Source organism: Carlito syrichta, unplaced genomic scaffold (genome assembly GCF_000164805.1).
Source record: "Carlito syrichta isolate Samal-C Ts95f unplaced genomic scaffold, Tarsius_syrichta-2.0.1 Scaffold100632, whole genome shotgun sequence".
NCBI classification, from domain to species: Eukaryota; Metazoa; Chordata; class Mammalia; order Primates; family Tarsiidae; genus Carlito; species Carlito syrichta.
Window position 1 is genome coordinate 120,873 of NW_007044728.1, and position 11,814 is coordinate 132,686.

General features: G+C 45.8%; 1 protein-coding gene and 1 pseudogene across 1 annotated transcript in view; both read right to left on the bottom strand.

The window, feature by feature from the left end:
* The window catches only part of LOC103266593 (probable 2-ketogluconate reductase), a 26,767-nt gene extending 19,997 nt beyond the window's left edge, over positions 1-6,770 (bottom strand). The window contains exon 1 of the mRNA XM_008064229.1: positions 6,697-6,770. The gene's annotated coding sequence lies outside the window, so the exon portion shown is untranslated. The remainder of the gene's footprint in view (positions 1-6,696) is intronic.
* LOC103266642 overlaps positions 1-11,814 on the bottom strand; it is a 20,265-nt pseudogene that overhangs the window by 4,562 nt on the left and 3,889 nt on the right.

Genomic DNA, 11,814 nt, shown 5'->3' on the forward strand with positions numbered 1-11,814 from the left:
CTTCCTCCCTTCCTTCTTTAGAGACAGGTCTTGCTATGTTGCAGTGGCTGGACTTGAATCCCTGGGCTCAAGCAATCCTTCCACCTCAGCCTCCAGAGTAGCTGGGACTACAGGCATGAGCCACCATACCCAGCTAAAGCTGGTTTTAAAAGTGCACCTGAAGCAGGGCTCGGTGGCTCAGCCTGTAATCCCGCGCCTTGGGAGGCTGAGGTGAGTGGATTGCCTGAGCCCGCGGGTTCGAGACCTGCCTGGGCAACTTGGTGAGACCTCATCTCTACAATAAATCAAAAAATCAGCCAGGCGTGGTAGCACACGCCTGTAGTTCCAGCTACTTGGAAGGCTGAGGCGGAAGGATCACTGGAGCCCAGCAGGTCGAGGCTGCAGTGGCCAGGAGCGGCCACTGCACTCCAGTCTGGGCAACAGAGTGAGACTCCAACTAAAAAAAAAGAAAAAGTGCATCTGAGGCCCGGCTCAGCGGCCTGTAATCCCTGCACTTTGGGAGGCTGAGGCGAGTGGATTGCCTGAGCCCACAGGTTCGAGACCAGCCCAGGCAACTTGTGAGATCTCATCTTTACAATACATGAAAACTTAGCAGGGTGTGGTAGCGTGTGCCTGTAATTCTGGCTACTTGGAAGGCTGAGGCGGAAGGATCGTCTGAACCCAGCATGTTGAGGCTGCGGTGGCCATGTGGTGCACTCCAGCCTGGGCAACAGAGTGAGACCCCATCTCAAAAAAAAAAAAAAAAAAAAAAAATGCTTCTTCCTAGACATTTTTCAGTAAGGAATTAAGTAATAAATAACCTTGAAAAGCCTTGCTATAAGCCTTCAGGAAAAACTACTTTCCATATTCATTTCTCCAGTAGGACTCTAGGCCAGAAAAGGTATATTATTATCTTGTTCCCAAAAAGCATATCATAAAATAAAGGGTAAATATGTGGACATCTTAAATAATACAAAATTCATACTACATAGCCACCACCCAGCCTAAGAATATGAGCGATGGACACACCCCTCACCTCTACCTCAATGTCTCTCATCTGTGGTGGTTTTGCTCCCCTGGGACACTTCCCATGTCTGGACACCCTTCAGGTTGTCATAACAAGGTGAAGTCACCACCAGCATCTAGTAGGTGAGACCAGGGCTGTTCAACACCCTTCTCATCCAGGATGCCCCTGGCCTTCAGTGTCAATGGGCCTAGCGCACTGCATCCCTGCCCCCAAGAGATAATCACAAGCTTGCATTTTGCCCTAAGCATCCCTCACTCTCCTTCCCAGTTCTGCTGCACATATGTGCAACCCTGGGTCATGCTGGGTGTTGTCTGTGTTTGACCTTTACATAAGTGGAGTCACTCAGGTCAGTACTCTTGTCACACTATAGCTCTTCAGCTGTCTAACCTGCTTTTTCAGCCAATTCATCCTGTTTCTAAACTTAATATCCTGCTTTTTGTTTCTGGGAGTTTCACTGGCTTCTGTACCTACTTCTCAACAGGTTTGATGCCCTTTTTCCTCCTGAATGCTTTTCATTCAGTTAAACCAGACATACTCCTATTCTGTATCAGATGATTCCAAGACCTGCAGCCACTGTTGATTTGATGTTTCGTTTGGGGTTTCCATGGACTGTCTCATTTTCCCTGTAGCTTAGTGATTTTTAAAATGAGATCTTCTGGGGTGGGGGGGATGCATTACCTTTGCCAGGTGCCTGGGCACTTGAACAACCCAGTACCACAGTAAGCTAAAATGTTGGTTTGGAGAGGTTTTTTTAAAACATTATCTTTAGGCTGGGCTCAGTGGCTCAGCCTGTAATTCCAGCACTTTGGGAGGCCGAGGTGAGTAGACTGCCTGAACCCACGGGTTTGAGACCAGCCCGGACAACTTGGTGAGACCTCATCTCTATACTAAATAAAAAATTAGCCGGGCATGGTAATGCTAGCCTGTAGTTCCGGCTACTTGGAAGGCTGAGGCAAAAGGATCACCAGAGCCTAGCAGGTAGATGCTGGGGTGGCCGTGAGTGTGTCATTGCACTACAGTCTGTAGTGAAACTCCAACTCAAAAAAAAAATAAAAATAAAAATAAAAAAACATGATCTTTAAACCATTTTTAAATAATGTATTTACATGGTTCAAAACTAAAACTCTTTAGAAAGTACACGTAGTGAGATCACAGCCCACTATGACCTGTCCACCGGCCCAACAGAAGGCTGATCCATCTCCTAGTGCTTCCTCTTCCTTTTCCACTAATGATGTAACTCAGAGCTCCTGAGAACAGGGAAAGTGAATCCAGACCAGATTTCTGGGGATTCTCCGACATGTCTCTGCCCTTCCACCCAGGGCCAGATGGGGAGTGCCCTGCCCACCTAGACACAGTGAAGGTTGGAGCAGGGGTCCACCCCCACCTTTCTGTGCAGGGAGGATTTTCCCTAAGTTCATGTGCTAGGAGTCACCCTGGTATGGAATCCAGGCTTTGAGTGGGGGTGTCAGGCCCAAGGCTGCCCCCATTGCAGGTATGTCAAACCCAAGGCTAGCAACACCCTATGGGAAACATGAGTCCCAGGGCTCAGGGTACTTCCAAGGAATTCCTTTACTGAGGAGGGAGGACCTCCCCAAAATTGGAATTATCTTTTGGAGGGCAGGCCCCTTGATCAGTCCTGTTCCATCATGACTTGCAGAAGAAACGTCCCAAGTTATGGTAAACAGGTGACTGGTTCTTCCACCATGACAATGCATCTGCCCACACTGCACTGAGTGTTTAGTAATTTTTGCCCCAAAATGGCATGACCTCCATGCTTCACCCTTCCTCCCTATTCAGCCAATCTTGCCCTGAGCAACTTTTTTTTCCCCAAATGAAAAAAGCCCTCAAAGGGAAACATTTTGTCAATGTGGAAGAGGTGAAACAAAGCAGAAGCACTAAAAGGCATCAAAACTGACAAGTTCAAAAACTGTTTTGAGCGGTGGAAAAGGTGTCTTGATAGGTGGATTGCATCAAATGGAGAGTACTTTGAAGGTGACTGAAGTTTGAACATGTAAGAATGAATCACAATATTTTTATAAGTAAATTTTGTGTTTTTTGGGTCTCCTCTCATATCTGCCAGCCCTGCTAAGCATTTAAAAATAAAAAAATTTTAAAAGTCGCTTTTAAAATATTTTTTCTGCTGTCTGGAAATCACTGACCATGTAATCAGCTGGAAACAGAAATTTCTGACAGTTAATATAAACAAAAATCAAAATAAAAAATGGAAAGACAAGGAGAAGAAGGATGAGAAAGAAACAAAAGTTAAAAATGGAAGAAGAGGCCGGGCTCAGTGGCTCAGCCTGTAATCCCAGCACTTAGGGAGGCCGAGGTGAGTGGAGTGCCTGAGCCCGCGGGTTCGAGACCTGCCTGGGCAACTTGGCAAGATCTTGTCTCTACAATAAAATAAAAATTAGCTGGACGTAGAAGCGCATGCCTGTAGTTCTGGCTACTTGAAAGGCTGAGGTGGAAGAATCGTCAGAGCCCAGCAGGTCGAGGCTGCAGTGGCTGGGAGCGTGCCACTGCACTCCAGTCTGGGCTACAGAGTGATTCTCCAACTCAAAAAAAAAAAAAAAAAATGGAAGAAGAGACTAGGCATGTTGACTCACACCTGTAATCCCAGAACTTTTGGAGGCCAAGGCAGGAGGATCACTTGAGCCCAGGAGTTCGACCAACCTTGGCAACAGAGTGAGACCTTATCTCTACAAAAAAATCAAAAAATTACCTGGGCACAGTGGTGCTTGCCTGTAGTCCCAGCTACTAGGGAGGCTGAAGGGGGAGGACTGCCTGAGCCCAGGAGGTTGAGGCTGCAGTGAGCCGTGATCGTGCCACTGCACTCTAGCCTGGGTGACAGAGCAAGACTCTGTCAAAAGAAGAGATATTAAGACAGGGTGAAAATTAAAAAAGGGGGGCGGAAGGAGGGACACGGGTAGGCAGGGCAGGGGTAGATGCCCAGCACAGCAGACAGCCAGCAGGGCTGAACAGCCCTCACTGTGGTGACAAGGAACCAGCCAGGCACAGGCGCCCTTTCTAAATGAATAAGCTAAGACAATTCTTTGGAACCAGCATCCATTTGTCTGAGGCATTTTCTTTCTTGGAATGATAGTAAAACTTTGTCTTTGTTTTTATTTTCATCATTTGGGATCTGTTAAGGACAGCATACACTGTAGTGGGAAATGAACAACTATATAAATTTTTTTGAAAACAAATGAACCATCATGAGAGCCCTTCAGAGGCATCTGTTATCCACCTCCTCAGAGTAGTCTGGCTGAAATGAGGAGTGAACAGCTCTGTGGACAGCAGGACTGCACTCTGACTCGCCTTAGTGGGCTGGTCTTGTCATAGGACATGAAGATTGCTTCATCCTAACTTCAGGAATAACTTACAAGGATAAGGGGCCCTGAGGCTGCAGGCGGTTGCTCCACATCCTCAGGACAACTTCTGTTTAGTCAGAAGACTCTTTCCTTCTGGATTTGATCTCTGGACCCAATAAACAACATGGTGTAGTGTCCATGAGTGCCAACTCACTCCCCTACTGAGTGCATCCTGCCTTTTCATCTTTAAATTAGTTCCTAATTCCTATTCTATGAAACCTATAGTGAAACAAGTATTCTTGGCAATCTCAATACCAGATTTGTTGCTGCAAGAGTTGAGGAACAAGGGATTTTCTAACATGTTTGGACTCTATGTAGGCAACTCTTATTTATTTATTTATTCATTCAATCATTTATTTTTTGAGTTGGAGTCTCACTTTGTTCCCCAGGGTGGAGTGCAGTAGCACGCTCATAGTCATCGCAGCCTCAACCTGCTGGGCTCAGGCAATCCTTCAGCTTCAGCCTTCCAAGTAGCTGGAACTATAGGCTCTCGCCACTACACCCGGCTAATTCTTTTGATTTATTGTAGAGATAAGGTCTCACCAAGTTACCCAGGCTGGTCTCAAACCAGTCAGCTCAGGCAATTCTCTCACCTTGACCTCCCAAAGTGTTGGGATTATAGGCATGAGGCACCACACCTGGCCCTAGGCAACTCTTCAATGGCTTTTTTTTTTTAATGTTTTATCTGGTAAACTGGACTAGAGATTATCGCTTTCTTTCTTTTTTTTTTAGATTAGAAAATACAGTTTATTTAAAAGGTAAATTAGAGAGAGAGAGAGAGAGAGACAGACAGACAGACAGAAGATTCACCTCCTCAAGGTAAGGGAGGCGACCAAAGTCAGGAAATATGGCAGCAGCCATAGCTCAAAGAACACATGGCCACACCAGAGTCTAGTGGCAATGGCCTATCTCTGCTTTCTTTATCACCCACAGCAAGATAGTCCAGATTTGATGGAAAGTATTCTCATCAGCAGGTGACTAAAAAAGGTGGCATAAAAGATGAAGACATGCTAGAGGCCTTGCAGATTCTTTAACTTTCAGTTTGCTAAAAAAAAAAAAAAAAAAAAAAAAATCCGACAGGGCACGGTGGCTCAGCCTGTAATCCCAGCATTTTGGGAGGCCTAGGTGAGAGGATTGCCTGAACCTGGGAAACTTGGTGAGACTTCATCTCTACAATAAATCACAAATTATTATTGTGAGCTGCACTGTTTGATTATTGAAAGCTGCACTGTTTGCACCTTTTACGTGAGGTTTCTCCAATCACCAGTATTTTTTAAAACCAATACTGTCACAATGTGTCTCAGCGTACACATGTGCTATCTTCCTGAGAAATGGTTTGTCAGGGTTGTTTGGTTTTTTTTTTTTTTTGAGTTGGAGACTCACTCTTGTCACCTAGTCTGGAGTGCAATGGCACGCTCACGACCACCGCACCCTCGACCTTCTGGGCGTAGGCGATCCTTTTGCCTCAGCCTTCCAGGTAGCTGGAATTACAGACACATGCCACCACGTCCGGCTAGTTTTTTTGTGATTTATTGTAGAGACGAGGTCTCACCAAGTTGCCCAGGCTGGTTTCGAACTCCCAGGCTCAGGCAATCCTCTCGCTTCGGCCTCCCAAAGTCCTGGGATTACAGGCTGAGCCACTGCGCCCTACTGGACTGTTTGTTTGTTTGTTTGTTTGTTTAGCAAAATATAAAATAACAAAAAACTAGATTCGTGTCAGAAAGTAAAACAGGAACAATACAATCTGATGTGTCAACCTGAATCTTATCAATTTTAAGCTTAATTTGCCGTTGCCTTAGAGATTGGAGAAACAATAAATGCCTGTCCAAACTGATCTTTTGGTTCCGGCAGAGTTTCGAGGGTAGGGATGGGTTTCGGATTCTAACCAGTACACCTGTTCCCAGGTGGGGTCCAATATCAAGGCCACCAGCTGCAGAGCCCGGGTTGACCCTGGCCCGTCCGCGGCATCACAGGTCCTATTCACATTCACCTTTTAAAGCAATCCCAGGCTCAGAGAGCGCCGCAGTGAGACCCCGCCCTCCAGCTCAAAAAGCGCAGCCTGACCCAGCTTCCCGCCTCGAGACAGCCTGGCCCGGATCTCCTGCTACGCCCCCAAGCCCTGGCTCTCAAGGCTTCGACCCCGGATCCCCAGTCCACCAGACCCCGCCCCCCGAAGCCCAGGTTCAGCCACGCCCTGGATATCTGGCCGCACCACGCTCCTCTCACAACGCGGCTTCACCCAGCCCCAAACCCGGCCCCACCCAGCTCCCCAGCCAAGCAGCCGGATTCCTGACCCAGGTCCCGCACCGGCCAACCTACCGGCCCCCGCCGCTTATGCCTAGGGCCTGGCCACGCACCCTCCCTCCGTCCGCTCCCTGCGGGCCGTCGCGAGCGACCGAAGTCGTGGCGGCGCGTACCGGAAGTACGCTTGTGTACGGCAGCCCGGAGGGAGCTTCGTGAGGCCAACGCGGAACGGGTGGCTTTTGCTACGGCAGTAGCGGAGAGCCTTGATCGTGCGAGGGCTGCGGGTGCTGGGAGCGCTCGAGAGGCCCAGGGACGAGCGAGGGCGTGAAGGCTGTGGGCGCAAACTGGGGATAGGGGCCTGTGTGGCCTTGGAAAGTCGCCCTGCCTCTTGGCTGCTCTGTCATGAGTGCTACTTGGGGTGGGGGAAGTCAATGGGTGACAAGAGACGTGCCCTCGGGTAGCAGGCGGATCCCGAGCTGGGGTGGGAGTCCATAGGTGATGCGGACCTGCCCGTTCCCAGCCGGGGGTGAAAAGTGGCGTGAATAACGGAGGAAGTGTTTATTTACCAAGTCAAGAATACTATTGTCTGGAGAATGTTCAGATCTTATTAATGTCTTGTTTAATAGACTGACTAGTACTAAGAATAGGTCACGTGTCACCTAAGCCGCCTCTTTGGGAAAGTGTTTCACTCGGGGTCTTGGCTTCAGTTGCCATTCTACTCTGATGCTTCTCAAATCTTTGTCTCCAGTTCAGACCTCTCCTCAGTCTGGAGGCCAACATCAGATTTTACTACCCTGTTGCAGTAATCTAAAACTCGGCTCTTTTCTGTACACAGCACTAGGTGATTGTGCAGCAGCCCCTCAGCGTTTCCCCTTGCTCTCATGGTGAAGCCCAAATCCTCAGTACAGTCTCAGTGGCCCCGTTATCCAACCTACTCACTGTACAAACTCCTTGTGATTCTCCCATCCTTCCAGCCATATGTTTTCTGTCACTTGTCTGAAGCTGCCAATCACCTTGCCCTGGGCTTGTTCCCAGGCTGCCTGGAGACTTCCCCTCAGTCCTTTCCCCGGTTTATTCTCACTCATCTTGCAGGTCTCAACTTAAATATCACATTCTTAGAGAAAACAAGGCTTTCCTGAACTCTTCACACCATATTCCCCCTGCTAAATGCTTTCATAACACCTTGAACTCTATCCCTGTAGGGCTTTGACATGAATTCAGAATGTGTATGTGATGTTCTTGTAATGTCCAGCTCTTCTACCAGACTAGACTCCATGAGGGGAGGAACTTAGTTTTATTGCTATTTCCAGCATTTGACACCATATCTGGCACATATATATGCTAAATAAGAATTTTTGATAAATAAAGAATGAATGAAAGACAAGTAAAGGGAGTGTGGCTTTCCCAATACCGCATGATTTGGAAAGTCGAAATTGAAGGAGCACATAGTTTTACTATTTCCATTTCAAATGAATAATAAGGCTCTTGGGCTGGCATCATCTTACAGAAAGTATTATCAGTAGTTAACAAAAGATTGAAGTTTTATTCCTTTCCAACTACCACCTAGAGGGCTCAACTGAATTCACCCTAGCAAAAGAAAAATCCGTAAATTCCCAGAATATCTCCTGTGTTTAGCTGGAACTCAATATATGGAGGGAAAAGAGAATCTTGTTATAACTGGCTTTAACTTTTTTATTCTAAGACACAAAAGAATATAGCATAAGGCACTTTGGGAGGCCGAGGTGAGTGGATTGCCTGAGCCCGCAGGTTCGAGACCCACCTAGGCAACTTGGCGAGACCTCATCTCTACAATAAATCAAAAAATTAGCCGGGCATGGTAGCGCACACCTGTAGTTCCAGCTACTTGGAAGGCTGAGGCAGAAGGATCGCCGGAGCCCAGCAGGTTGAGGCTGCAGTGGCTGGGAGTGGCCACTGCACTCCAGTCTGGGTGACAGAGTGAGACTCCAACTCATAAAAAAAAAAAAAAAAAGAATAGCAATAAAATAAGTGCCTGGTTATGCACCACCAAGCTTAAGAAATATACCATTACCTTTTCTTTAGAAGTTCCTGTGCTCCTCTCTGCCCTAGATATAACCCCATCTTGTATTTTATAGTTATTTTGTTTTATATACATATATTTGCCTATACAATATATGGTTTGACTTGTTTTTGCATTTCATTTAAGTGGAATTATTCCTTATGTAGTCTGTGACGTGCTTTTTTCTAAATTTATTAGTGTGTGAGATTCATCCCCATTTACACACGGAGGTGTAGTCATTTGTCTTTATATGCATATTGTGTCTATAAGTGTACTTCACTTTATCTTTCTGTAGTTGGATATTTGCATTTCTCTTAGTATAAATAAGGTTTCTTATTGGCCCCTTTCAAAGAGAAGACACCCTGCATGATTTTGAGGGTTTCGTCCAAGAGCTCAACTCAAATCTCTTTAACAGACCTGGATCCCACCCAAAGAGAGGATTCATTTGAAACCTCCCTGCTTGGCTTGAGGTGACATGGAGGCAACTCCTTTTTTCCTCCAAAGAGAAGAGAATGGGAATATATATTACTCCACAACTCTCTCCAAATAAATGATTTCACAATTTTCCCCAACATATTTTCTTACTTCCTGCAGGGTTCCCCACTTCCCCCCACTTTTTTCTCCATTCTGACCAAGAAATACAGAGTGCCTTGACCACCCTGGCCAGCTGCATGTTTTCCCTTGCAGGACTGAACCCAAACTGGGCCCTGAACATTCCCAGGCACAGATAAAAGTGCTTACATTGTTGCCTAAAATGCTGAAAGAAACCAGCTCCAACCCTGAGCCAAATTCCTGAAGCCTTTTATATGAGGACTAAACTCCATACCCCTCATGATGGGCACACCTAGGAAGAACATCTCTTTCTCTTCCTGTCTATCAGGAGGATATGCTGCAGCACTCTGAGTACAAGTTTACCAGCTAAATGCTTTGGTCCAAACACCCTGGTTTTTTATGCCTCCTTCTTTGGAATCTCAGCCAGCCTCATTTTGGGACAGTTTGGGGGCAATCCCTTGTGGGAACTCCCTTGTCATCGCTTTTGGGGCAACTCCAGTCTAAGGTTCAGCCAAGATGGAACACCTCATATATCCTCAAGTAGGGTGATGGACAAAGATTCTTTCAGCTACTATTTCATCTGCAAAATCTGGAAGGCTGCTCTGGCTTATTTGAACAAGCTGGCACTTAGAACATTTTATCTTCAATTTGGGGACTCCGCAGAAACTTGAGAGAGAGGAATACCTCACTTCAACGTTGTCTTACATCTGGTTTAACACATTCTTTTCAAAATGTAAATTCATGTGGAAGAGTTATAAGGCTCTCATAAGTAGCAATTAGTTCAGTCAAATTGCTTACTTAATTCAAGGCAGTTACTCAGAAGCAATGGGCACTCTGGACTGTGCATCCTTTCCCAATCAGGACCTGCAGTGACACTTTTGTCTCCCACCAAACATCTGTCTTACTCTTATTTGAAAACTTTAGACTGCACTGTTTAATGCTTATGTTTAGTCATTTTTTTTTAACAATGCGTTACAGTTGCATACTCATTCTTTGTTTATCTTTTAATAAAGATCCAAACAAAGCTAATTTTTAAAATAATCTTTTTAAAGAAGTAATATTTTTTAAGAGATAGGGTCTCACTCTCACCCAGGCTGGAGGGCAGTGGTGCAATCATAGCTCACTGTAGCCTCAAACTCCTGACCTCATGCGATCCTCCCACCTCAGCCTCCCGAGTAGCTGGGATTACTGGTATGACCCACCATGCCTGGTACATGGTCATTCTTTTTTTTTTTTTTTTTTTTAGTTGGAGTCTCACTCTGTCACCCCGACTGGAGTGCAGTGGCTGCTCCCGGCCACCGCAGCCTCGACCTGCTGGGCTCCAGCGATGCTTCCACCTCAGCCTTCCAAGTAGCCAGAATTATAGGCATGCGCTACCATGCCTGGCTGATTTTTTGATTTATTGTAGAGATGAGGTCTTGCCTGCCCAGGCGGGTCTCGAACCCACGGGCTCAGGCAATCCACTCACCTCAGCCTCCCAAAGGCGCGGGATTACAGGCTGAGCCACCAAGCCTGGCTCATGGTCATTCTTTTAATGAAGAATTCTATTTCTAAAGATGAAGTGTAATTCAAATAGTTTTATCAGTTCAGAGAAGAGTTACCATATTTATTTTCACTTTTTAGATGATCGGGTACTTTTTGAAGTAATGAAAGGAGAAAGGAGGAGCTTTGGCCAAAGCAAATCCACCTGGCTCTTTTGGTGGTTCTATATTGGTACAGCAGAAAACGTTGATTGAACACAGTTTCTACACAAAAATAAAATAACATCTCATTTTAAACTGTAATGAGAGAATAATGAATTCCTTATGCTTTAACTTCCCAATAAGCTGAGCTTACCCTGTAATCTTCAACTTACATGATGAATAACTTTTAGAACATTCTTTATTACTAATTTTATTATTATTATTTTTTTAGTTGAAGTCACACTCAGTCACCCAGACTGGAGTGCAGTGGCACGCTCCCGGCCTCAACCTGCTGGGCTCTGGTGATCCTTCCGCTCAGCCTTTCAAGTAGCTGGAACTATAGGCGCGCGCTACCACACCCAGCTAATTTTTTTATTTTATGGTAGAGATGAGGTCTTGCCAAGTTGCCCAGGCGGGTCTCAAACCCGCGGGCTTAGGCAATTCACTCACCTCGGCCTCTCAAAGCGCGGGATTACAGGCTGAGCCACCGAGCCTGGCCGACTAATTTTATTTTACAAAGAAAAAAGGCAGCAAGATGGCTTCACTGATGAATTCTACCAAACATTTAAAGAATATCAATGTTTCACAAATTCTTCAAAATAAACTAGACGTGAAGGGAACACTTCTTAACTCATTCTGTGAGGCCACTATTAACCCTAATACCAAAATCAGACAAAGATATCATAAGAAAACAATATCCCTTTTTTAAAAAATACATATTTTTTATTTCAAAATTGTGGGGTACAGTTAAGGGTTAGGTATACAAATATGCATCATTCAGGCACCCTTGTTGATAAGGGGTGTCCCCCCGTCCCCAGACAGACATTGACTACCATTAATCCCACCACCCTTGCCCTCCCTGTCCCCCCCATAGATTCCCACCACTGTCGATCCTTTTCTTATAGTATTACGATAGATGTT